This window comes from Sminthopsis crassicaudata, chromosome 6 (genome assembly GCF_048593235.1).
Source record: "Sminthopsis crassicaudata isolate SCR6 chromosome 6, ASM4859323v1, whole genome shotgun sequence".
Taxonomy (NCBI): Eukaryota; Metazoa; Chordata; class Mammalia; order Dasyuromorphia; family Dasyuridae; genus Sminthopsis; species Sminthopsis crassicaudata.
The window spans coordinates 50,124,748-50,150,093 of record NC_133622.1 but is presented as its reverse complement, the minus strand read 5'-3'; the positions used below and the strand labels follow the sequence as shown (position 1 = coordinate 50,150,093).

At 31.6% G+C, this 25,346-nt stretch overlaps 2 long non-coding RNA genes across 2 annotated transcripts in view; one reads left to right on the top strand and one right to left on the bottom strand.

The window, feature by feature from the left end:
• LOC141547815 (uncharacterized) overlaps nucleotides 1-22,993 on the bottom strand; it is a 53,704-nt gene extending 30,711 nt beyond the window's left edge. Inside the window, exons 1-3 of the long non-coding RNA XR_012483636.1 lie at nucleotides 22,974-22,993; nucleotides 21,459-21,565; nucleotides 4,020-4,747 (exon numbers count right to left, since the gene is read on the bottom strand). This is a non-coding gene — a long non-coding RNA (uncharacterized LOC141547815). The remainder of the gene's footprint in view (nucleotides 1-4,019; nucleotides 4,748-21,458; nucleotides 21,566-22,973) is intronic.
• Nucleotides 22,994-23,132: 139 nt separating this feature from the next.
• The window catches only part of LOC141545715 (uncharacterized), a 118,850-nt gene continuing 116,636 nt past the window's right edge, over nucleotides 23,133-25,346 (top strand). The window contains exons 1-2 of the long non-coding RNA XR_012483124.1: nucleotides 23,133-23,465; nucleotides 24,147-24,252. This is a non-coding gene — a long non-coding RNA (uncharacterized LOC141545715). The remainder of the gene's footprint in view (nucleotides 23,466-24,146; nucleotides 24,253-25,346) is intronic.

The window sequence follows — 25,346 nt, the reverse complement described above, 5'->3', positions numbered from 1 at the left end:
TCATGCTATTACATTGACATTCTGTGTATATCCCCATTTCTAATAAGTGTACTTACTACTATATTATTTTTGAGCTATTGACAAATTTAAGATATAGACAAGTTGTAAGAAGCAAGAAGGATTCTGGGAAATTAAGTTATTCTTTCTCTTTATATTTAATAACAAAACATTCCTAAGATCCATGATGAAAGTGACTTTTTTCCCCATAACATTTAACCTTCAACATAATTGTTCTTGATATACATATAACACAAAGGCACTCTTTCTTATTTACATATTTGTATGGTACAAGGAATATATTTATAAAATTTTTATACTCAAAGATTCTCATGGTTGAGAGGGATCTTGGAAGTCCTTTAATAGCAGTTGATTAAGAATACTACTCTCCTATATATGTCATACAGAGACTAATGTTCTTTAATTCATAATAATTTAATATTTCAATGGATCTGTGAATTCATTGACATGGTTCTTTTTTCATCATAAACTGTAACACATTTTTGAAGTCTCATCCCCTGAGATTTGTGTCTAAATACTTTACAAAGGATTTCTTAACACATTCAACAATTTCCTTTAGCCTTTTTCATTTCATGGATACCAGTAGAGCAGTTCTGATATCCATGTAATGACATCATGGGATTGATCAACTTTATTTGTTCAGACATTTTCTCAACTATATCTCTCATGATACTTCTTGCATATAGAGCCTCACTGAATATATAATATATTGGGGACATCATGTTTCATTCTTTATCCACAAAATCGATTGCTTTGAAATTGTAATGTTACATTATTTGTGAACACACATCATTTGTAGAAAAAAAAGTTACATTAAAAACTTGGACCTCTGTGTTAGGTAACTGCTTAGGACTGTTGAAAGCAAAGGGAAACTTTTTTCAAAAGAACCTGTGACCACTATCTACCTCTAATTCAATTCTGGGACCAACTACTCATTTGTGTTATAATATTTTTCACAAACATATAATATGTACATACACAGCATACACACATATATGTTTAATGGACTGTTCATTCAACTGAAAATTCAGATTTGATACAATTTTTCACTAACATCCTCTTTCTTCTATGGATTTTTGTTTAGTTCTTTTGAGTACTAATGAATTTCATTGCAGTGGCTCTATACTATTCAAGGCCTTGATATAATCAATACAAAGTTATCTGCAAAAAAGAAGCATTTAGTGGGATCTCGCCTATCATTTCAATCTTGTTTGGGATGTTCTCCATGATGATGATAAACATTTTTGACAGCTATATCTTTTCATGCTTTACACCAAGTGTCATGTAAGTCAGTAGAAGCATTTGAAAATTTATAGCTGTTGTATTCATAACCGATTTTTTTGGATTCTATAAGATGCATCATACTTGTGCAAATAAAGTCTGAGATTGAAATTTGTTCTGCTAAGTTACATTTCCACACACACACACACATCACAATCACAATCAATTAGAAAGACAATAGCAACTGATAATGAAAATAGAATCTCACAGAAATGCTGGAAATTCTCTGTGTTTCTATTGTCTTTCTAATAGTTTCATTTATGAATGAACAGTGTAGTGGTTCATTCATTTTTCTCACAGTCTGCTTTTTGTAGAATTATTTGTATGGTATTCAGTGTGTTTTCTAAACTGGATTGCCAACTCTCCACTTGGCAAGGACATCAAATGCTTTCTTTTTCAAACGATGTCTGGACTTTGTAGGTCTCCCCATTATGGTAATATTTTTTATACCAGTGTAAATTTGAGAAAATGATGACAATCTATATATTTGCATTTTTTTGTTATTAACTTTGTTTTTTGGAGGCAATTGCAGTAAAGTGATTTGTCAGGGTCACACAAATAGTAAGTATTTGAAGTCACATTTGTAATTACAAAGTTAGTGTTCTAGTCACTCTACTATCTAGCTATCTCTAACTTTCAAATAGGTCAGGTTGAACTTATACATCATGTTATTTTCTCACCTTTGGTCTAATTTGATATGAATTTTAATCTGTAATAATATAATATATCCAATATTAGCAAACTAATAATTTTGGTAAAGTATTAAATTAAAACAAATGTTAATAATTACTTATAAGCATTGTTTAATTCTCTGCTAGAAGAAAGTATTCCTAATAGATAGGCATATAGGCATATATTAATCTACAAGAATTTGGTTTCTGTAATTTCTTAAGCCTAAGCAATATTCACCAATGTTCTTGTTATTCAGTCATTGCAATCATGTCTACTTTTCTGTGAACCCATTTTTTGATAAACTACCACTTAAGAGGTAGATGAGGGTTTATAACAGATTTTCTTTGGTGTAAGAGTTATAAGTGCTGAGAACTGATTGTATTTTTTACTAAATTTTATGAACTAATAAGAATCATGTTATATACTACTACAGAGTCATTTAAAAGAACATTATTATTTCTTTGCTGATCCTTTCAAATTGAAAAAAAAAAAATATATATATATATATATATATATATATATATTTACTCTTGGAATTTATAGGAAGTGGTTTTTTTTCTCTTTATTTAAAAGGATGTAAAAAAAGATTAAATTTGGCCTCTCTGGGCTTTGATTCCAGAGTACTGCCAATTTGTGATATTCCCCTAACAAATTCAACTAACTAAAATACAGAATAACAACTCTATTATTGTGGAGTCATTTGGTGCACACAGGATTTTCAAAAGAGAATAAATTGTAAAGATTATTTGTCCAAATGCTTGATTTTATAATTAAAAACTTGGAATCTGGAGATTTTAAATGATTTGTTTAAAGTTACATAGCTAATGACCTAGTTGAGATAAGAATGTAATTTTTAATATCCTTTTCTTTCTTCTATACCATGTTAATTGTGTGTTTAACATATATTATTACATAATATATAGTTATCATTTCCATTTTTCCTGAAAAACAAACAGAGTGTTAAAAAGATCAAACAGTTTGTTCAAGTCCTGAAAATAATCAAGGGTAGCATTCTATTTTGTGGGTCATAACTTAAAATATTTCTATAAAATCTATTTGCAAACCAATTTGCAGTGAATGACCAAGTCCTTTTTTTTGTTTATCTATAGTTTCCATTTATGAGTGCTCATATATATTTCAATGAGATGCCTGTACAAAGAAGATAAAGTTTTTTGTTTGTTTTTTTTTTTTGCTACAGAATTTATGTGTGTATGTGTATATATGTATATAACTGTAACAGTTATTTGTGTCTCTTCTTTTCAAGGAAGCTTTTTTCACTAAAGGAAGCATAGAATTTAGGTTAGTTTTTATATAATATTCTGAATAAGAAAAAATCATTTGTCATAAAATAAGATTTTTAAGAATAAACTTATAATCAGATATAACTATCTTTTTTATTTGAAACAAATAGATTTCTTTATGTTTCACTGTAAATAAAATGACTGAGGTGATTAAGAATGGATTTAAATTATACTTAAATGATTTGGGATTGGGGTTCCTTACTATGTTAAGGGCACTTTACCTCTGCTATTTAGCTTTAAAAAAGTAGAAAGTGCTATCATCTTATAGTGAGGAAAATGTATTTTTTAGTACATAGCAAACTTTATTAAAACTTATGATATAACTTTATAAAAGTTTGTTAAACTTTCATAAAACAACAGTTTTAAGATTTTAAAGGTAAACAAATTAATTTTTTTCTACTTGATTACCTAAATTGAAAGCTTTTCTCTTATTAAAGAAATATAGGATTCTCAAAGTTTACTTAAAAATACAATTAAAGAGAATTTGTTCTTTATTAAGTGCATTACATAAATTAATTTTAACTTTTCTTTTGAAATTCAAGTGTAATATAATTCATTTTTTCTTAATAATAGAGTGTTTTTATATAAGCTCAAGCTACCCAGATAACACATTACAAATGCAGAAATTAATGAAAAGCAAGAATGAAAAACTGTTCTAGCTTTTTAAACCCAACAGCAGACTAGAATGAAATAGGAAAATAAATAAACTCTACGAATTCTAAAGTTTTAAACACATTTAAATTATACCTTTCCTTAGGCTTTCCCGGAAGCCAGAAATCTCGTTTGTTTTTCTCAGTTGATTGTACATGATTTCATTGCGTGTGTTTATGACCTCAGAATTGAAGTTGTTGGTTAGCTAAAATTAGTTTGTTTCTGAGATCTTCATTTTGACATTCAAGCTCATGAACTCTTTCCTACAGCTGCTCAAATTGCTTCTTCTAGTTCCATATGTTGTTCTAACAGTTCTGGGACAAGTAGTCCTCTCACATCTTTTCTTGTCATTAACAAGCCTCATTAACTTGTAGCTTTTTTTTTTTTTTTTTTGACTTCTTATTGAATGGATACTGTTTACTGTTCTCTTCATGCAAACATAAAAAAATCAATCTTCTGATTCTCCAAAGACTGACAGGCAATGTTCTATTTATTCCAAGGAGTCATGGATTTATATATTTCAAACCAGGTAAATCTGCTGTCTCATCAGCTGAACTAGATCATTATTATTGGTTCTGGAAGCAATTGGATAAAATGGGGAAAACTTCAGAGGGATTTCCATAAGAGCAGCTACTATTTCCTTGAACTTTCACTCTTTTAGGTTCTGCACTGAGCCACATCTTGCCTCTGCTCAGCATCTCCTACTTATCATTGCAACTCTCCAGGCTCTTTTCCAGCTCCAGGCTCCACCTTCTCTCAGGTGCCATGTTCTTTCCGCATCACCTCTGCACCTCCTCATGTAATATAAATTTCCTTATCTGTAACTGGGGAGAATAATGGTGCCTAGTTCATAAGGTTGATGTGAACATCAAATAAAATAATCTTTTGTTTTTCTTTTATTGTTAATACGTTCATATTTTAAATTAGGAGTTAAATTTGTGTTTTAGAATATCCACTGAAGGTTTTTTGACTTTCTTTTTTAAATTGTTCATTCTTTTTCATAGTTTTCCCTCAAGGTTTCAAAACTGAGAATTTCTTTGCTTATTTAATAACTCTTAGGGAATTCAATAGATTGCTCTACCTGGAGTCAGGGTATAGCCTAATTCTAATTGACTTATTAATTATATATATATATATATATATATATATATATATATATATATATATATATAATATATAATATATATATATATACATACATACACATATGTATGTGTATATATACACGTGTATATATACATGTATATATGTATATAGAAGTATATATGTATGTATATATACGTATGTATGTATATATATGAACTATATTTCATAAAAAAAAGAGTTTGATTTATCACACTTTTCCTCTTTTATCTTATTTCTCCCTTTATTCCCAATTCAGTTATTTTTTTTCTTCTGAATTGAGATGATGTTCCACTTAGGTCATATGAGTTTATTTTTGTCAAATATTCTTTTAATCATAACTTTAATATTCTAATTGATATTTAATATCCTTATTGATATTATATTTTGTTTTTGTTTTATCTGATATAGATAACTGAGCAAGTCATCTTTATAGTTGAGTTTCCTCACTTATAAAATGGAAATAATATCACATCACTTCCAGGGGGTTATTGTGAGATAGTTTTAATATAGAATTAAATCTAGCACAATTAGTTAATATCATTGAGATAATTTTAAATTGAAATAATTTTAAAATTATAAACACAAAGCAAATGTTAGTTTTCATCCTCTACCTTCATTTATTTTTCTATGAGAAATGTTTTTTTTAGTTTTATTTGAATCTTATATGTGTCTTGGTATGTTACACACACACATACACAAGCACATATATATTTTACTTAAGTAGGATTTTTCTCTACTTTACTACTTCCTGATTTTTTTCACCCAAAAATTGGTTTTATGATTTTTTTTTATTTTGATATTTTATGAAATTATTATTCATCTAAATTGTCTCATTAATTCTCTAAGGTTTTCTGTGTAAATTATAATATCACTTCTACATAGGGGTAATTATTCTTTATCTTTAAAGACGTTTATTCCATTATTTTTGTTATTGTTATCATTTCTAGATTGATCAAATAATTGTAGAAATGGTGACTACACTTGATTTATTCTAATTACTTCCGGAAAATTTTATGTGTATCTATTACAAATAGTGATTGCTTTCTGGTTTTAGAAAAAAAAAATTGTCATCCCATTAAGGAAATTATATTTTTATTGCTATTTTAATGATTTTAACATAAATTATTCTAGTATTTTGTCAAACATTTTTCTGCAACTATTGCTAACATGTGATTTTGATAATATTAAAATATTATTTCTAAAACAATCCTTGTTTGTCTATTTACAAATCTAAATCATGGAGAATACTCTCTTCCATACACACAGACATTATTGTATATGTAGATGGATTATATTTACATGTGCAACAGTGTTGAAAAGGGTCATACAGCTGTGACAAATGGATCAACTATAAAATTAAGGCCTTTAATATCCACTAACTTCTCTCTACCACAAGACAACCTCCTTACTCTTCTCTAATTGACTTTATTACCTTTTCTATATCAGCTCTTTCAAGCCTTCTTTTCTTTTCTCAACTGCCTTACAAATATATGCCTTTTTAATGAAAATGATCAATAAATGTCAATTGTGCATTTGAATACCATAAATTAAATCAAAAGGTCATTTTTTAAAGGAATTAACTTCAAGGAATTATAATTCATAATTTTTAATTTTCTTCTTAGCAAACTTTTACTTGAAAGGATAAAAGAATCATTTAAAAACTAAGCTAAATATAGTTTCTAAGTTATAATGGCATCTCATAATCACACAGACACACATATGTATGTGCATAAATAAATATATATACAGACATATGCATATGCACATGTATGTGTAGGTATGGTTTATAAATAGCTTTCTCAACTTCTTAGAAAATTGAGAATCAAAAAGCTTATATGATTAGATTATTTTCACATACATAAGAAATACCAAAGCTTGGGGAAATCAAACCCCAATCTTGTCATTTCAAGTCTAGAACTTTGAATACATAGGGACTAACTTTTACTTTCCTGTAATTTAACTTTTTTAAATCCTAAATTAAACACACAAACATACTGAGCAAAATGAAAGAGTTTAAGGCTATAAACTCCTTGTTTGTTAATTTTTTTTTCTTGCATAAAGTTTAGAAGTTGAAATTATCTCAAAGAAATGTAGTAGTATTTTTAATCATTTCTAAACATTGTCATGGCAAAATATTGAACATCAATGAACCTCTACAAATATTAATAGTTCCTCTTCCCATCACCAATTCCTATCTGGACCAAGGCAAAAGATTAAAAAGAATCCATGAGGTTAGCTACAGGAAGAAAGATAGGGAAGGACTTACCTGAGTTTATGATTTCATCTTTAGGAGCATCAGGCTTTTACTTTCATTGGTTTGTTTTCAGTGAAAAACTATCATTAACCATAGTTATTCTGAGGATTAGAAGCCTGTTCCCTATAAAATCTGGGTTATCCCTCTTCAGTGTAGCTAATAAGTCTCAAAGATCTTTGACCCTTTCTTCTTCCCTAAAAGGTGAAGTATAAATGATTATATTCCCAAGTCTAGATTGAACATGAAAAAAAATGGGTAGTGGGTGACCAGCTCCTTATAGTGAAACCCAGTTATAGATAGAGGTTGCTGCATTTCAGTAAAGGAAAAATGATAACTGATGAATCTTCCAATTAATTAATTTTCAATTAATTAAATTTTAATCAAGAGCCAATAATAGAAGTTGTCTCATTTATAGATTAAAATTATTTCCAGGTGGCATTTGAGACTAGATTCTTTACTGTGATTAGCAAATCTTAAACCTTCTTAGCTCCTTTTACCTCCATTCTATAATTCTTTTGTTTCAAATCAATGCCATTGCAATCTTTTTTTGATTACCCTAGTATCTGATACTGAACATTTTGTAACTGCTTTAGAAATTTTCTACCTCCACTTTATATTTTAGAAACTGAGTATCTGAGAAAATGTTCTTGTTTGCTTGTTTTGTATTAAAATTAATCTCTTCTTGGCCTTTTGGCTAACATCATGTTTTATTCTAAAATTCTATGCCATTCCTATAGCTTACTATGGTTTTAGTCAAAGAATGTTTATTATTGTAAATCACTCTTTAAAATAGTCAGTTTGTTTATCTGAACTATGCTTGTTCCTGAAAAAAGCAGTTGCAGAATTTAGGTTGCCTGACAATTCAACTGTCTAGAGAATAAGTTTACTCCTAGTTCTAAGAAAAACACTTCTCTGAATTAAAATTATGAGGCAGCATTTTTTTACTTGAATATGATGGAAAATATAACTTGTTTCATTTATGTTTATGAAGAATTGAGTAAGTAGACAACTTTCATATTAATAATTGAGGAAATATGTATGGACCCCAGAACTATGGGAGAGGTGGTTTCCTGATCAGACACACACACACACTATATAGTGTGTGTGTGTGTCTGATCAGGAAACCACCTCTCCCATATATATATATATATATATATATATAGTGTGTGTGTGTGTGTGTGTATATGTATGTGTATACTTACACATACATATACACAAACACATTTTTACTGGAAAGAATAAAACACTGAGGTTAAAATTTCTACAGATATGAGTGATTTTCTGAGAAGCATTCTGTTGGTTGTACTTAAAATAGAAGAGAAACAGTCTCTGGGTTTATGGAGTAGCTCACAGTTTATGAAGTAGCTCATCTGACATTGTAGTTTTTCTCCCCTTGTCTATTTTTCTGCTAAGCTTCTATATATGCAAACCTATTTTCCCTAAGTGATAGAATTTATTGGAAATAGTATGTAATCCATATTTATATGTTGGCTTGTGATGTGTTAATTATTCCTGCATTTACTTTAAGACATCACTATATGTAAATACTCAGTTTGCCTTATCCTAGAGGAATGGTTGTATTCAATATTTTAAAGTGAATTTTTGCATAAATGAAAGTACATTGGGAGGATGTTGAGAGCTGAAGTGAGGAGGAGTACAGAGGATCCATAACAGGAATACTATTAGCATGTTGAGTAATTTGGCACAAAGCGTGTAGTAGAAATTCTCTAAGAATGGAGATTTCTACTAAGAGAGCAAGCAAACCTGAAGACTGAATAGCTGGACATATATCCTAAGGGATATGAGGGATCATCCAAATTTTCATTGTCTTCTCCCCACTTGACTTTATAAGGCTGTTTTGATAAAAACAAAATAAAATTTAAACTTCATAGCATAATCACTAAGTGCAATCTAGAATAGAAAATATATGCCTAGAAAAATAATATTCTGCTAAAAGTCTTTCAACAAACCTTTCAAATTCCTCCAGTTATTAGGGATTGATAAATATTGAGGTTATATAAGACTTCAAATCACTGCATTCAGATACTTTAGGTAAGAAAATGCAATATTCCTATAAACAGGTCCATACTCTCATCTTAAAGATTCCCAAGCCATCATTAATTAATTTAATCAGAAAACAGTTTTGTCAATTATTGTACTGGAATTGAGATACTGCCACTACACATCTCTCAGATTGTCTAACATGACAGGAAAAGATAATAATAAATGTTGTAGGGGATATGGAAAAACTGGTAGAGTGTGAACTGATTCAAGCATTCTGGAGAGCAATTTCGAACTATTTAATGACTATGATTATCAAACTGCACACACCCTTTGATCCAGCAGTGTCTCTGCTCCAAAGAGGTCATACAAAAGGGAAAAGAATCCACATGGCAAAAATGTTTGTCGCAGTCCTTTTTGTGGTAGCAAAGAATTGGAAACTGAGAAGATGCCCATCAGTTGGGAAATGACTGAATAAGTTATGATATATGAATGTAATGAAATATTATTGTTCTATAAGATACTATCAGCAGAAGGATTTCAGAAAAACCTGGAGAGACCTACATGAACTGATGCTAAGTGATTTGAGTAGAACAAAGAGAACATTGTACATAAGCAACAAGATGATAAGATCAATTATCTCTTCAACAATGAGGTGATACAGACCAATTTTAGTATACTTGTGAGGGAGAGAGCATTTGCATCCAGAAAGAGGACTATGGGGACTGAATGTGGATCACAACATAGTATTTTCACCTTTTTGTTGTTGTTCACTTGTGTTTTGTTTTCTTTCTCATTTTTTTTTCCTTTTTGATCTGATTTTTCTTGTGCAGCATGATAATTGTAGAAATATGCATAGAAAAATTGTACGTTTAACATATATTGGACCATGTGCTGTCTCGGAAACAGATTGGGGGAAGAGAGGAATAAAAAATTGGAATATAAGGTTTTGCAAGGGTAAATGTTGAAATCATCTTTGCAAATATATTGAAAATAAAAAAGCTATTGTTAAAAAGAAAAATTGAGATACTTGTGGACTGTCTACTAAGGCACAAAGGAGCCTTTGTTTGGTTCTTGCCTTCTGTAAAACCATCTGCAAATTATTTGTCACTTACAAATTCTTAGAGGTGTTTTCTTTATTGAGCTGTTAGTGTTACTTTTTTAGGTGATTCTGCACTTTCTTTTGTAATTTTTGGTCAACTTTTATAAGCATCATATTGTGATCCCAGAACATCTCCACTTTCATACACTGGTGAACTGTTGGTCTAAATGTAAATATATCTCTTCCCCTCATTACTATTTAGGAATATTAAATAAATAGGCAGTTCAAATATTTTGTGACATAAGGAGAATAAAAATTTTCCTAAATTAAACAAGACTTCGTCTCCACTTCCCTATCCACATCTCTCTAATACATCAATACGACAGTAATCCGACTCCCAGACAATCTGAGTTAAATAAATCACTGACCAACTAGTAGAAAATGAAAACAGACAATTTGGTGACACAATGAATAGAGAAACAGGCCTAAGTTAGGAAGACCTAAATTCAAATCTATCCTCAGACATTTATTAGTTGAGTGGCTCCAGGGAAAATCATTTAATCACTCTATGTTTCTTCAATTAAAAATGGTGAAAACAATAGTACCTACTCTCAAAGCTGTTGTAAATGCAAAATAAGATAATATTTTAAAACACTTAGGACAGGGATTAGCACAAAATAACCACCAAATATAAATGTCAATCTTATTATTATTGATGTTTATAAATTAATATATTTATATAATATTGACTAAATTGAGAATTTAATAATAATAATAATAATAATAATAATAATAATAATAAATTTTAAAGCATATTCTCAAAATACCTGAAATATATCGATCATCTTGAAACTGCCCTATAAGGGAAAACCCACTATATTCTCCAGTATCACTTTGATGCATAGAGAACTCTAAAGAATTATTCTAAAATCTAAATTTCCATCTATGACTTTGAACTCTTCCCTGTTTAGGAAAATCCTCTTCTATATGGAAGTCCATCATATCCTTAAATATAAATATATCACATCCCCTTTTCCTCAATTTTCTCTTTCATGTTACACCTTCTCAATTTCTTCAATTTGCATATCTGAGCTCCAAATCCTTCATTCTATCCTCTCCTATATGATTTTCAAATAAATATTCTCCTTTAAAGTATAATATTCAGAAATACAGTCACCCAGATATGGACATAATTTAGGGCAGGGCTTCTTAAGCCTTTTCCACTTGCAAACCTCTTTTCACCTGAGAATTTTACATGACTCCAGATAGATAGGTATATGAAATAGGCATATAAATCTAACATTTACTGTTGATAAATCTTACTTTCATGACCCCCACATTTAGTGACATGACCCAGTTTAAGAAGTTTTATTTTAGGGGATCTTTCATTTCCCTATTCAGGGACACTCAGAATCTCTTAATACATATCTTTCTTTTCTGATATTTGGTAACAACTGAAGAGCTGAGACATGGATCATGGATTAGTGAATTCTGTTTAGTTCCAAGGGGAAGAACAACTAGGAGCAGTGGGTACAATTGAAAAGAAGTGAATTTAGAATTCTTGTAAAAGACAATTTCTCAAAATGAGAGCTATCTAAAGTCATTCATTAAGATACATTTTAGAAGGAATTTTATTCAATTTGAAGCTTTGCTAAATTTTGTGTGATTTTACTCCTAAATCTAATCCTTTCTAATATTGCCCTTTGTGAGGTCACAAACTCCCACTATTAAAAAAATTAAAGCTTGTCATATCCTGTATCAATATAGATATTGATATAGAAAAGTAATGGGGAAGCAAAGGAAAGAATGTGAGAGATATGGAGTGCAGAAGGGGTAATCAAATAGAGACACTTGGACAGCTGTTACTCCAGATGCTTTAAACAAAAGTGAGTCATATTGGCAGATTTGGAAAGAGCCTTTTCAATGAAATTATGTTAAATACATAAACGGAACAAGAAGCTTTTATGTGGATAAAAATAAATATCTGATATACAAATAGCTTCAATTTGGGGAAAAAAAAAAAACTGTTACACAAGAAAACTAATAAGCCAGATTTCTGAAAGCAGAATAACACATAAAAAGAAAAAAAGTACATGAATAGGCTTCAAAAATACATCATTATGTCAAGGGAAAGTTATGGGCTCCAACAAATTTCATCAATTGCTCTTGATCCTATTCAAGCTTTGTAAACTGATCATTATACAAAGCAACAGAGAATATTTTAAGGAAATAAAGGAAACAGTAAGTGATTAAAATTACTGAGCTTAATGTGAAGGAAACATTAATAATTTTATCTAAAGATCTAGCTAATATTCAAAGTCTCAGGACCTTGTTAAGTATATCAAATATATTTGTATGCATGGAATTATTCTTGATCATAATCATAGAGGCCTAGATTCTATAATTATAATCAAGAATTCCAAAACTTCAAGTCTACTATAAATAAGAAAAATATAGAATACTTTAGAAAATATCTACATATTTTATTTCTTTCCAAAGGATCATGATTCCATTTTGAATATGTGTGTGTGTGTGTGTGTGTGTAAGTAAAACTAATCTGGTTCTAATTGACCACCATCATGTCCTAAGCCAAGCCCCATTTGGTCATTGTTTGGGTCCTGATAGATTCAGATTGAATGTAAATAGCAATCATTTCTCCTTTGGCCAGAAACCCTGAAAGAATTCTCCTGGCAGATTCATTCATTCATTCATTTAGATTTTTTTTGTTTTAAACTAGATTCTTTGACTCAGTTGGTATCTAGTCTAATCACTGAATGGGTACAACTTCAGTCAAACTAAGACCTCTTGAAGACCTTAGCTTAAAAAAGGTCAAGATCTCTCATTTCATCTGGGGCCATTTCCAGGAGTTCTGACCTATATCTTACAACTGTTTGGGAAGGCTCTGGAGGGGAAAACAAGGCAGGTGACCTTTCACAGCTTTCCCTCATTGAAATCCAATTCATAATGCATGTTATTGTGTCACCTCCCTCATGGTCCTCTTCAAGAACAGAACAGAGAGTAAAAACCTGTGAGTATGAGAAGGGACATGTGTTCTTAGAAGACCCTGAGATTGGACCTTAAGTGGCCAGCTTCCTATATAGTTTTGTGATTCCTTCCCATAGTGTAAGTTGTGAAAAGCAATCTTCAGAAATGAACAGTTCTAGCCATAATTATAATGTTGATGAGGTTCGGATCCCCTCGATTCCTATTCAGGGAACCAAATGATGTTTGGCACAGGGCAGAAAGTTGTGGGAATGCCTTCTGGTCACCACAGGTCCTTGGTAAAAGAATTTACAAATCCAAAAAAGTTAGATTGGCAAAAAGAAATTTATTGGCACTGAGAAATAGTTAGGAGGCTGACTTCCTCAGTGGCAAGGTCCTGACAGAATAGTAAAGGTCTAGCAGAGGAGTCCTGGCAGAAAGATAAACAAGGGGTCTAGAGAAATCTTGGCAGAAAGACAAAGAGGGGTTAACACTGAGAAAAGTTTACCTTCTCAGTGGGCAGGGGGACCTCTAAGGCAGCTGTACCAAGGAGAGGTCCCTTGGCCTGGCACATTCCTACTTTGGCCCTCTGTCAAGTCCTATTAGGGAAATGGAGGCTGACACTGAGAAGAGAGAATGCCTTCTCTGACAAGAGGGTTCTCTCAGTAGAGCAAGATGCTTTGGACATTCTGCCAGGTCCTGATAGAGAAGTAGATGAGAGAGACAAAGAGGGATTAACGGTTGAAAAGAGTATCTTTTCAGGGATCGGGGGTCCAGACAAGCAGCTATGCCAAAGCGAGAGAGAGGTTCCTTGGCATGCTATGGTCCTACTTTTAGGTCCTCTGCAAAGAAATAAGCCCCAAAATTGTTCTTTTAAAAGAGTTTTGAGACTGAAGTTTCAGTTGAATGAGATTACTGCTCCCAAGCCTAGATTTCCAGTAAAATGAGACCATTTTTGGGGAGTGGTCCTGAGCCAATCATTCACCTCAGTAGGGTTTAATAGAAATCTAGCTAAAAGAGATTACTTAAATTTGAGCTATGTATGGAGTGGTCCTAGACTCAAATAGTCCCACCAAGATAACAGAATGAAACCACTTTATCTTGATTTCCTGAGGCAGGCCTCTCCCAGGAGAATTTCTCAAACATTTGCTCCAAAGCCAGGACAGTTTCAGGTTTCCTCCCATCATTGTGAGTAAAAGACATCAGAATTTTCTGAGTTGTCACTAGTAGCCCATTAGAAGGTGCTTCCTAAATCTATGCTGCTTCTTGGAGAATGATATATTGCCCCTTGAAGAAACCACTAGCAACTCAAAAGACTTAAAAAAAAGAAAAAATTCTAATCATTCTCTCACTCTCTATGATGTATTCACACTTGTGTGTAGCCAAGATAAAACCAGTCAGAGGTGAATATAACGGTTAAATTCCCCCATATAATTGCTAACAAAAAGGGTCATATTGTTCTCCTCAGTCAGGTCAGCAATCAAGAAGGAATGGGGGGAAATCATTCTTTTTTGAGGTAGAGAAAAGGAAAAATTCTGGTGGTTAGAGAATGTCACAAGTAGCTACAGCTTGGAAAGATGTGTTGGCCTTCAGATAAGGATGAGTACTCCCCTCTGTGACAGTTAGGGAATATTAAATGCTTTATAATTTTCAACTTCTTGTTATGGGCTAGAATATCTGAACCACCCCAATCAATACTATCTGGTTAGTCTCTTTGAAGGAGATCAAACTACCCTAAATTTCACTAGGAGAAATAAGGGAAGAAACATTGCCTTGGGGAGGAAGGGGATTAGCCTACACAGTTTTGTTGTTGTTGTTGTTGTTCTTATTTACTGGCAATAAACCGGAGGTGATAATGGATAGTGCTTAGGTATTGAAGTCTGGAAGACCAAAATACAAATGTGTTCTCCCACATTTACTAGCTGTGTAATGGTGAGCAAGTCATTTAATCCTGTTTGACTCAGTTTCCTCATCTATAAAGTGAGCTGGAGAAGAAAATGACAAACTACTTCCATATCTTTGCTAAGAAAACTCCCATGGGGTCATCCAGAGTCAATTAAGGACATGACTCTACAAATAAAATGGAAGTCTCAGGTTAAACTGGTGAGGGGCATACAGCCATCAGAACAGAACAGAAAGTCCAAAGTCACCATGCTTTAAGGAATTCAGATTAGGACAGACTGAGTTTTTTAGCTCAACTGAGAAATGGGGCTTTACAAAATAAGGAATAGTTTGATTACAAGATTATAGAGTAGAATCAAGTATTAAGTGAAACAACATAATTTTATTTCCTCATGAAATCATCTATCCATTAAGCACAAAGTGCCTTTATTTTACAAGAGTAAATACAAAGTGATAAATTATTATTTCATATTTTATTTAGTTGATACTTAGTACTTATGAGTCAGCTGGTTGTAACTTGTATATAGTCTGAGGGTTCTTTTCATATCAATGAGTTGGGACTCCAGAACAAGGCTATCTTTCCTTTCAGGTATCTAAAAGTATCTGTAAGGGCCAATGGGATTCTTATCTAAAGCCTTGAGTCCCTTATTTTTGAGCATTTCCACAGCATGAATCTCAAGCAATTAATACCATAGTATCACTTAAGTAATTAATAGCAAATGTACTTTACTAAGACATATTTATTGAACAGATATAGCAGGAATGGACTTATTTGTAGCCCAAATTGGGGTGCATTCTCCATAATATTTTTAACTAAATTTTACTGGAGACTCATATGTGGTAGGCAATATGTTAAGCACATTACAAATATCAACTCATTTAATCCTCACAAGAAGCCAGAAGGGTTGTTGACCTCCAATCTTTCATCCCCGTCTATCTTTCTGAAACTGGGAACTGGATTTGCAATAGACCACACAGTATGTTAAAATAAAATCCATTATCAATCCCCTTAAATCCTCTTCTCACTTCCACGCTTCCTTTTTTACTATTAAAAAAAAAAAAGAAAAAAAGAATAATGCTTAAAGACAATAACTTCCTCAGACTAACAACCTAGGAGATATCTGAGATTTCTCACTATCTCTCACCTTACATATCTAAGTTATCACCAATGTCTGTTGATTTCACCTTTGCAGCATCTCCCAAATGTGTCTCTTTCTTTTCTCTGACATTGAACACCCTCATCACTTCACATCTTGATTATTTTAATAGCCTGATGATGATTCTGCCTGCCTTACATCTAGCCCCATGATAAAACACTCACTATTCTGCCACTAAAGTGATTTTCTTAATATGCAGGTTCAATCATGTCACTTAATAAACTTCAGTGGCTTCCTATTGCCTCCAGAAAGAAAAAGAAAATGCTCTATTTATATTCAAAGCTCTTTATGACCTAGCCCTCTAGTACCTTTACAATTTTCTTATGCCTTACAATGTACTTTTTGTTTTGGTGCACTGGCTTTCTTCATATTCTTGGCTCCACACATTCTTTGTGGCCATCCCCCATACCTAGAAAGTTCTCCTTCCTCTATTCCAACTACTGACTTCCCTCAACTCTTAATTCTCTTAATTGTTTCCTATTGATCTTGTATATGGTTTGCTTTGGATATATATATGTGTGTTTGCATCTTCTCTCCCATTACATTTTAAACTTTTTGAGAACAGGACTCATTTTGCTTGCTTGTTTTTACCTTTTTTTTTTTTTTTTTTTTTCCTTTTATCCCTAGCACATAACACAGTTCTTGGCATATTAGCATATTATTAAATAATAATGGCACTTAATAAATATTTGATATTGATGAGAACTAGATAAGGGGTACCTAAGTGAAATTAGGTCTAATTGAGATCTAGTGGCAGGTTTGGGGTACAGGGAGTCAAATAGAGCTCCCCTGCAACCCCTTTGGATTCATCACAAGAATACAGAGTTAAATGAGGTCTAATAGCGGGTGCAAGAGTCCTCTGTAAAGGAATTTACAGACCTGAAAATCTAGATTGATAAAAGAGGTTTATTATGGAGTTTGGAAGTAAGGTTGAAAGGTAGGAAGACACCAGAGCCAGCGTTGGTTCTGGTGGGCAGAAATCTTTGACATGGCCGGCGAAAGGATGCTATGTTTGGGACTTCTGCAAAGAGTGAACTCCAGTTTGGATTTTTTTGTAATAGGGGGGTTTTGGACAATCTGAAGGGGCTAGTGGGTGGAGTCCCAGGTTGGCTTCCTGCTTGAGTTTCAGCCAGGGTTAGAATTTGAATAGAATTCAATGGGTTTTTAGATAAGGAGGAAACTGTTTGTGCTTGGGGTGGGGTCCCTTCCCTGAAGCAGAGTCCAAGGAGGTTTTAAGAGTTTTAAGGTTTCCTCATCAATATCACATATAAAACAAAGGACTTCTGTAGACCACATGAAAGATATACCTTACCTCCATGAAGGATATATTCAAATGTTGTAGGTATGATAACAGAAGATAATAGAAATTTTTATATTTGGAATAACTGAGCTTTTTATTTTCATTTAACTAATAACATTTATTTAGTTTCATTTTGTTAAGTATTTACCAATTACAAGGGAAAAACACTTTAACAATCATTTCTTTTAAAATTGAGTTCCAAAGTATTTCCTTCACTCCTGCCCCAGTCCTTCGTAAGAAGGCAAGCAATTTGTTTTTAATCATGTACACACACACAGACACACACACATACATACACAATCACACTCACATTTTTTCAACAGTCAGGTAGCTTAATGGATTGAATATTCTGGACCTGAAGACAGTACAAATCATTTTCCTGAGTTTGATTCAGTTACTTATTTGTAAAATGAGCTGCAAAATGCAATGGCAAACCAGTATCTTTGCCAAGGAAATTCCAAGTAGAGTCACAAAGAGTCAGACATTATAATGACTGAACAAGATACATGTAAGGTTATGCAAAAGCTATTTAGATTAATAGAAAGTAAAAAAAAAAAAAAAAAAAAAAAAAAAAAGCTTCAATCTAGTCAGAGATTATCAGTTTTATCTTGTAAGGTGAATAGCTTCCTTCATCATGTTGCCTTTCCAAAGTGTCTTGGATCTTCTCTTGATGAGCAATGAAGTCATTCACAGTTGATCGTTGTATACAATGTTGCTGTAATTGTGTACTGCTTTTTCTTGTTTTTCCTCACTTCTGATCAGTTCATGTAACTCTTCTTATACTCAAAAAAGCTATGCACAATTTTATATAACTTTGGCCATAATTCCAAAATGCTATCCAGGATGGTTAGATCAATTTCCATGAACAATTCTTTAGTGTTCCGATTTCTCCACATCTGCTATAGCATTTATCATTTTTCTTTTCTGTGATGTTGTCCAATCTGGGTATGAGGTAGTACCAGAATTGTTTTAATTTGTATTTCCCTAATCAGTAGTGATTTAAAACATTTTTCAGATGACTATTGATGACTTTGATTTCTTCTTCTGAAAATTGCTTGTCCAGATGCTTTGATTTATCAGCTGGGTATTGTGTGTGTGTGTGTGTGTGTGTGTGTGTGTGTGTGTTGGTGAAATAAAAATTATTAAAGAAACTAGTTATAACTTTCCCTCATTTTCCTATTTTTCTTTTAATTTTGGCTATGTTTTTTTTTTTTTTTTGTGCAAATCCACTTAAATTTTGTGAAATTAAAATTATCTAATTTACTGCCCGAATACCGTCTAGTGCTTTTTTGGTCATAAAATTTTCTCTTTTCCATATATCTAACAGTTAAAAGTTTCCACTTTCTGCAGATTTACTTCTGATATCATCTTTTATATATAAATCCTTTATTCATTCTCACCTGATCTTGGTATATAGAGTGAAATCTTGATCTATGCTTATTTTCTGCCAAACAGTTTTCATATTTTCAAAACTTGAATTTTAGGATTTATAAACACTAGATTACAATGATAGTTTACTATTGTATATTGTGTATGTAGATGCAGCCAAATGGATCAATGGATAGAGCACTGAGCCTGGAATCAAGTTGTTCTTCAATCATTTTAGTCATGTTTTACTTTTATTGTCGCCATGTTTAGGGTATCTTAGCAAATCTATTGGAATAGTTTTTTCTTCATTCTCCAGATCTCTTTGCAAATGAGCAACTTAAGCAAAAAAAAAAAAAAAAAAAAAAAAAAAAAAAAAAAAAAAAAAAAAAAAAAAAAAAGACACAATGCAGTAATTGTCCAGAGTCACACAGTGACTAAAGACCTATATCTTCATTTGAATTCAGATCTTCCCAACTTCAGGCCAGGCAATATGACCTAGCTTCAATCCAAAAGACATGAGTTCCAATCCAAGTAATTGACAACTTTTCTTTGCCTTAACCTACTGGAGAAAGAAATGGCCAACTACTCCAATCTCTTTGCCAATAAAATCTCATATAGGGTAAAACAAAGGGTTTAACATGACTAAATAACAATTATGTACCTATTTTGTTCCACTGATCCATCAGTACCAGGTTGTTTTCATGATTATTACTTTGTGATATAGTTTGAAATAGCCACTGCTCAGCTGCCTTCATTAACACTTGTCCTCCCTTGTTTTCTTTGACATTCTTGAACTTTTGTTGTCTTATATAAATTTTGGTACCATGTTCCTAGTTCAATAAAATAATTTTGGCTGTTTGATTGATATGGCGCTGAATAAGCAAAGAAACTTGGTTTGGCTACTGATGAGCAATTAATATGTCTGCAATTGTTCATATCTGTCTTTATTCATGTGAAAAAGTATTCTGTAATTGTTTTCATATAATCCCTGCATTGTTTTAGCAGTTAGACTCCCAATTTTATTTTTCTGTCATTATTTTAAATAGGACTTCTATATCTCTTTCTGTTAGATTATATTGGTAATACATAGAAATACTGTGATTTATGTGGGTTTATTTTTTACCCTACAATTTTACTGAAGTTATTATTTCAATTACTTTTTTAGTTGATTCTCTAGGGTTCTCTAAATCTACTGTCATATTATCTACAAAAAAATGATAGTTTTTTTTTTTCTCATTACAGATATTTATCCCTTCAGTTTCTTTTTTCCTTATCTTATTACTATTGATAGAATTTTTAATACAGAACTAATGACATTTACAAAGCTATCTCTTGTCAGTATGTGAAGTCCACAGTGATTATTCACCATAGATTGGTTTTAATTTGGCAAGAAAAAAGCAGGATATATATTTTGAAATCTATTAGCAAATCTTGGTTATTTTTGTTTCTATTTCAATGGCAAAAGTTCTTAAAATTACTTTGAAAAACATATAATATGGTTGAGGTCATAAGTTTCTTAATAATTATGCCAGTAGTTAAAGATATTGGATGTGTATCTTTCCATGTTGCTCTAAGAAAAAACAAAAACAAAACAACTAACAACAGTAACAAAGATGTCTCCATTCATCTGATAGATATTATACTAAAACTCTGAAAATTGATTAGAACACATTACAATAGTATTTTTTTGTGAAATCATTTATTATGCAGCACTGTTTGACACCATGTAGTATATTTGTACCTATAAATCAGATGTACCAAATTATTTAATGATGCATTAACAGTAGAATTTCACTTGTATTATGGTGCTTTAGCTAATGTTGAATGCTTTTTTAATATTTTAATCCATCCCCAACTTACCAAAGCAAGGTACTATCATCTATCATGTATCACTGCAAAGAGTTTGAGCTGCAGTTTTTCTTATCTCTTCTCTGTCTTTTAAAAACTATCAATTTGGAACCAAATTATATCTCCATCCTCCCAATGTCCTCCTCTCCTATCGGTTATTTCTGAGGGGAAAATCTTCAGTTCTTTACTTTTAAAAAAATCATTCTATTAATATATATTCAATCTACAAGATGAATTTAGTGAAAAGAAAAGATAGGATTTGAATAATGCCAGTAGACTTTGTATTAAACATATTGTATCATGGTTAAATTTGGAGCATATTAAAACAACAACAACAACAATGAAAAACCATGATTTTCAGGTTTTAAGAGCAATCTTTCGTAGGAATCCTATGATACAGGATAACTCTTAATATTCTCATTTTATAAATGAGGAAACAGTATCAGGGAAGAGAAATTATTTTTCAGTGTTATATAAAGGTAAATGAAAGAGTCAATGGTCAAAACTCAATAAATATTAATTGTCTATCATATGTCAAGCATGGTGCTAAATTTACCTCAGGTTACAGTCAATCCCTCTCTTGCAGAAAATCCAATTGAAGAAAAAGATTTTGAATGTCATGAGGTTATCCCTCAGGAGATCAAGGATAGCTCTTTTGTCCATCTATATAGGAAAAGGAAATAGGTTATATTGCGATAAAAACTGAGGGGTTTCTCTCTCTCTCTCTCTCTCTCTCTCTCTCTCTCTCTCTCTCTCTCACACACACACACACACACACACACACACACACACACAAATTTGTTGCCAATAGGATTCTTGAAAGAGTTTTTTTGGTTTGTTTGTTTGTTTTGTTTAATTTTGTTTTTTTTAATCAATCAATCCTATCAATAAGAGGGTCCATGGAAAATCATGTCAAAAATTTGGTTTTCTAGGGTTCATCACTATTGCATGTAAGTTCCATGATGCAATGTTTATATAAGTTATAGATTATGAACAGGGTTCACACATAGTCCTAGTCACCAGTGGAGTGAAACAGGATTATGTATTTTATTCTGATTTTTTTTTTAAATAGCATTAATTTTAATAGCATTTTATTTTTCCTCAAGTTAATATTAAGATTAGCATTCATATTACAAGATTTTGGGTTCAGGGAACCAAAGTCTGAAATCTAAAATGATCAAAGCAAACCTTACATGGTTATCATCCAGTATTAGAATTGGAATGATGAATCATCTAAACTTTGCTATACGATTAGTAAAATGAAGCACGGTCTCTAACCACTGGAAATTAATATTGGAATATTGGAGAACATATAAGACTATAGAAAACAATAAATCTATCCCTTCAGAGGTACTTTTGAAACCCAAAGTGGAGAAAGTCAACCTAGGTCTAAGAATCTGACCTGCTAGTGAATGTGTGTTGAGAGTTAATCCAAAGTCTCTCTATATCATTATCCTAAACTTTCCTATTTAACTTAAACTTTGTTTTTTTTCAGATTCTAATCTATATTTTCACACTCTCTCAACTCTGTTGTAGTCTCATTTTTTCCCTTCTCGTAGTAATCAAAAGACAACCAACCCAACCATATATTTTACTTTTATTTCTGCACTGGTTTCACTCAGCCCTAGCACCATATCTTTAACCATCTTCTATTGCCTGAATACCTAGCACAGCTGGGAGGAATTCATGAATCCATAGTGCTTCCACTATAAATTCATAAATATGTGCCAATTAAAAAACATCATTTTATTTACTACCACTTCTTACATTCCATACAATGCTCAATCCCATTTTCTCAATGTACTGTTTTGTCATCTCAGAAACTTAGAAAGAAAACTCATATTCTGAAACATCAAACCATTCAGAAAGAATTAGTAAAGATATAAGTTGTTTTTTTGGATTTATTATTTCACACCAACTCTGGAAGGCTGTCCCATTGAACATTTCCTATTTCTTTCTAACTTTCAATCCTCCCTACTTTGTAGCTCCTACTTACACATGTGTTCAGATTGGTACAGTATATAAAGTGAGGGTTTGAAGTGAGGAAGATTTCAAATCTGGCCTTACATACTTTTTAGATGTGTGATCCCAGGCAAGTTGCTTAACTCTGCCTCAGTTAATAAAGCAAACCACCATTTTTGTTAAGAAAATTCCAAATGAGGTCATAAAGAGTCACTTATGACACAACAGCAAAGAATGTATTATATTTTTTCCTCTCTTAAAGTGAAGCACTACAAAATAACCTCTTCCTTTGATCCTAATGCTTCCTCATCTTGTCATCTTTTCTATTTCCTCACCTTTATCAGTCTATTTCTCTAAAGTAAAATAAGCAGTGTTCTGCTTCTTCCTTAAGCTCTTGTAATTTGACTTCTGACATTTTAATGAAACTTCACTCCCCACAAGGATCAAAGGTTTTTGAATTGCCAAATCTTGTTTTCTGTGATATAGATATCTTCAAATTTTATACCTTTGTCTTCAGTTGCTCTTTAACTTTCTTTTTCTTATTCATTCTCGATCTACCCTAAAAGTATCTTTCCAAAGCCTATGATACGGTTCTTCTCAGGTACATATCTTCTCTCAATAGTAACTCCTCCTTCTATTATGGGCCTATTTTTTAATTTACTGAAAAAATGTTTAGAAATAATTGGCTGAATTTTTTTCCAATCTATCCCATAGATCTGTGGGATCTAGTTTTTACATAAATCACTGTAAAATATTGCTTCCTCTAATATCACAATTGACTTCATAAAGTCTTTCCATTCCTTCATCTCTTTTATAGAATTTATATTATGTTATGTTATATTTGTTATACAGTTGCCTCTGTCTAGTTTTCTTCTTGTCTTCTCTCCCTCCCTATACATAATTGGAGTTTTAAAGTTTTCAAAGTACTTTACATATATTATCTTACATGATTCATCATAAACTGTGAGGTACTAAAATTATTCCCATTTCACATAAAAATAAATTGAAGCTTATAAATTAGGTGATTTGTCCTCAGTCCCATAATCAATACCGAGGCAAGTTTCTAATCCAGATCTTCTGATTCTTTCATATTGCAGAAAGTCAATAATCAGGTTTGTTTGTTTTTTTAACAGGATGGTCACACAAAATAATTATTTTATATTTACCCTTTTAATATGTTGTTGATCATATATATGATTTATTTAATACTTAATTCTTGGTTAAGAATAGTAACTCAAATTATAACATCATTTTTATAGCAAAACAAAATCTTTGTTTACAGGAACTCATCATAGAAAATGAAAATTGCAAGGACTGCCTGTTTGCATATGATCCACCTCACTATGTTGCTGTTCCCTGATGGACCATATAACAGTTTTACAGATAAGGTAATGTCTATGCATTATATATCTACACATATTTATATGTGAATATGTATATATATATAGTGTATATATTTATGTATACAACATAAAGATATGCATATATCTGCCATTACAATATTGTCAAGAAATATATTCGGGGGCTTCACTGATTGCTTATTCAAAAACACATACACTAAAACCCACCAAAGTATACCCAAAATGATCTTAGATTTTCTCCAATGATTACAGACATTGAGAAACATGAATACAGTAATTGCATACCTAAGAATAACTGAATTGTCCTCCTACACACAATATTTCTGAATTTTAATAGATGTATGTTTTATATATAGCTATTGCCCCCACTTTCATCCAACTGTTCTTTTAAAATAAATGTTTGTATAAAAATATATTTTTCATATTAGACATTGTACATCTAGACCACCCTTTCCCATCAGATGTAAAATTCAGCAGATTCATTATATGTCATCTATAAGTTACCTTATTACTATGAGAGGAAATGAACAGCTCTCTACTATACTGAAAAACTTTTCAGAAATGACCACATGAGTTATATTCCTACACCTTAATTTTATCAATGGGAAAACTTAGGCCTTTGGATCTCATTCATTCATGCAACAACTATTAATTGCTTACCATGCCCAAATTATTGTACTAGGAATTAATCCAATCCTTCAGAATTTGAGAATTATAGTACATGTGACAAAATATATAAACAATTTAATTTGTCAATTATGTATTACATACTTGTATACACACTTGGGATATGAAGATAAAACTAAAAATATCTGCCTTTAAAAGTTTACATTCTGTTGAAAGGAGGGATAATATCAGATATATAGATGAAGACAAAGTATTTTGAGGGAGAAGAGAGCTATGACCATTGGTACAATAGTAGAAATCTTCATGGAAAAGGTTTTACTTGAATTAAGACTTGAAGCTAAGGATTTTCAGAGACTCAGAAAGGGAGGAAATGCTTTCTCTATGTGTGGGAGATCTCTAAGGCAAATATACAGATATGGGAGGAAATCTATCAAGTTGGAAATCTCTTAGTATAATGATTTTATTGAAACATAGATAGATGATATAATCAGACC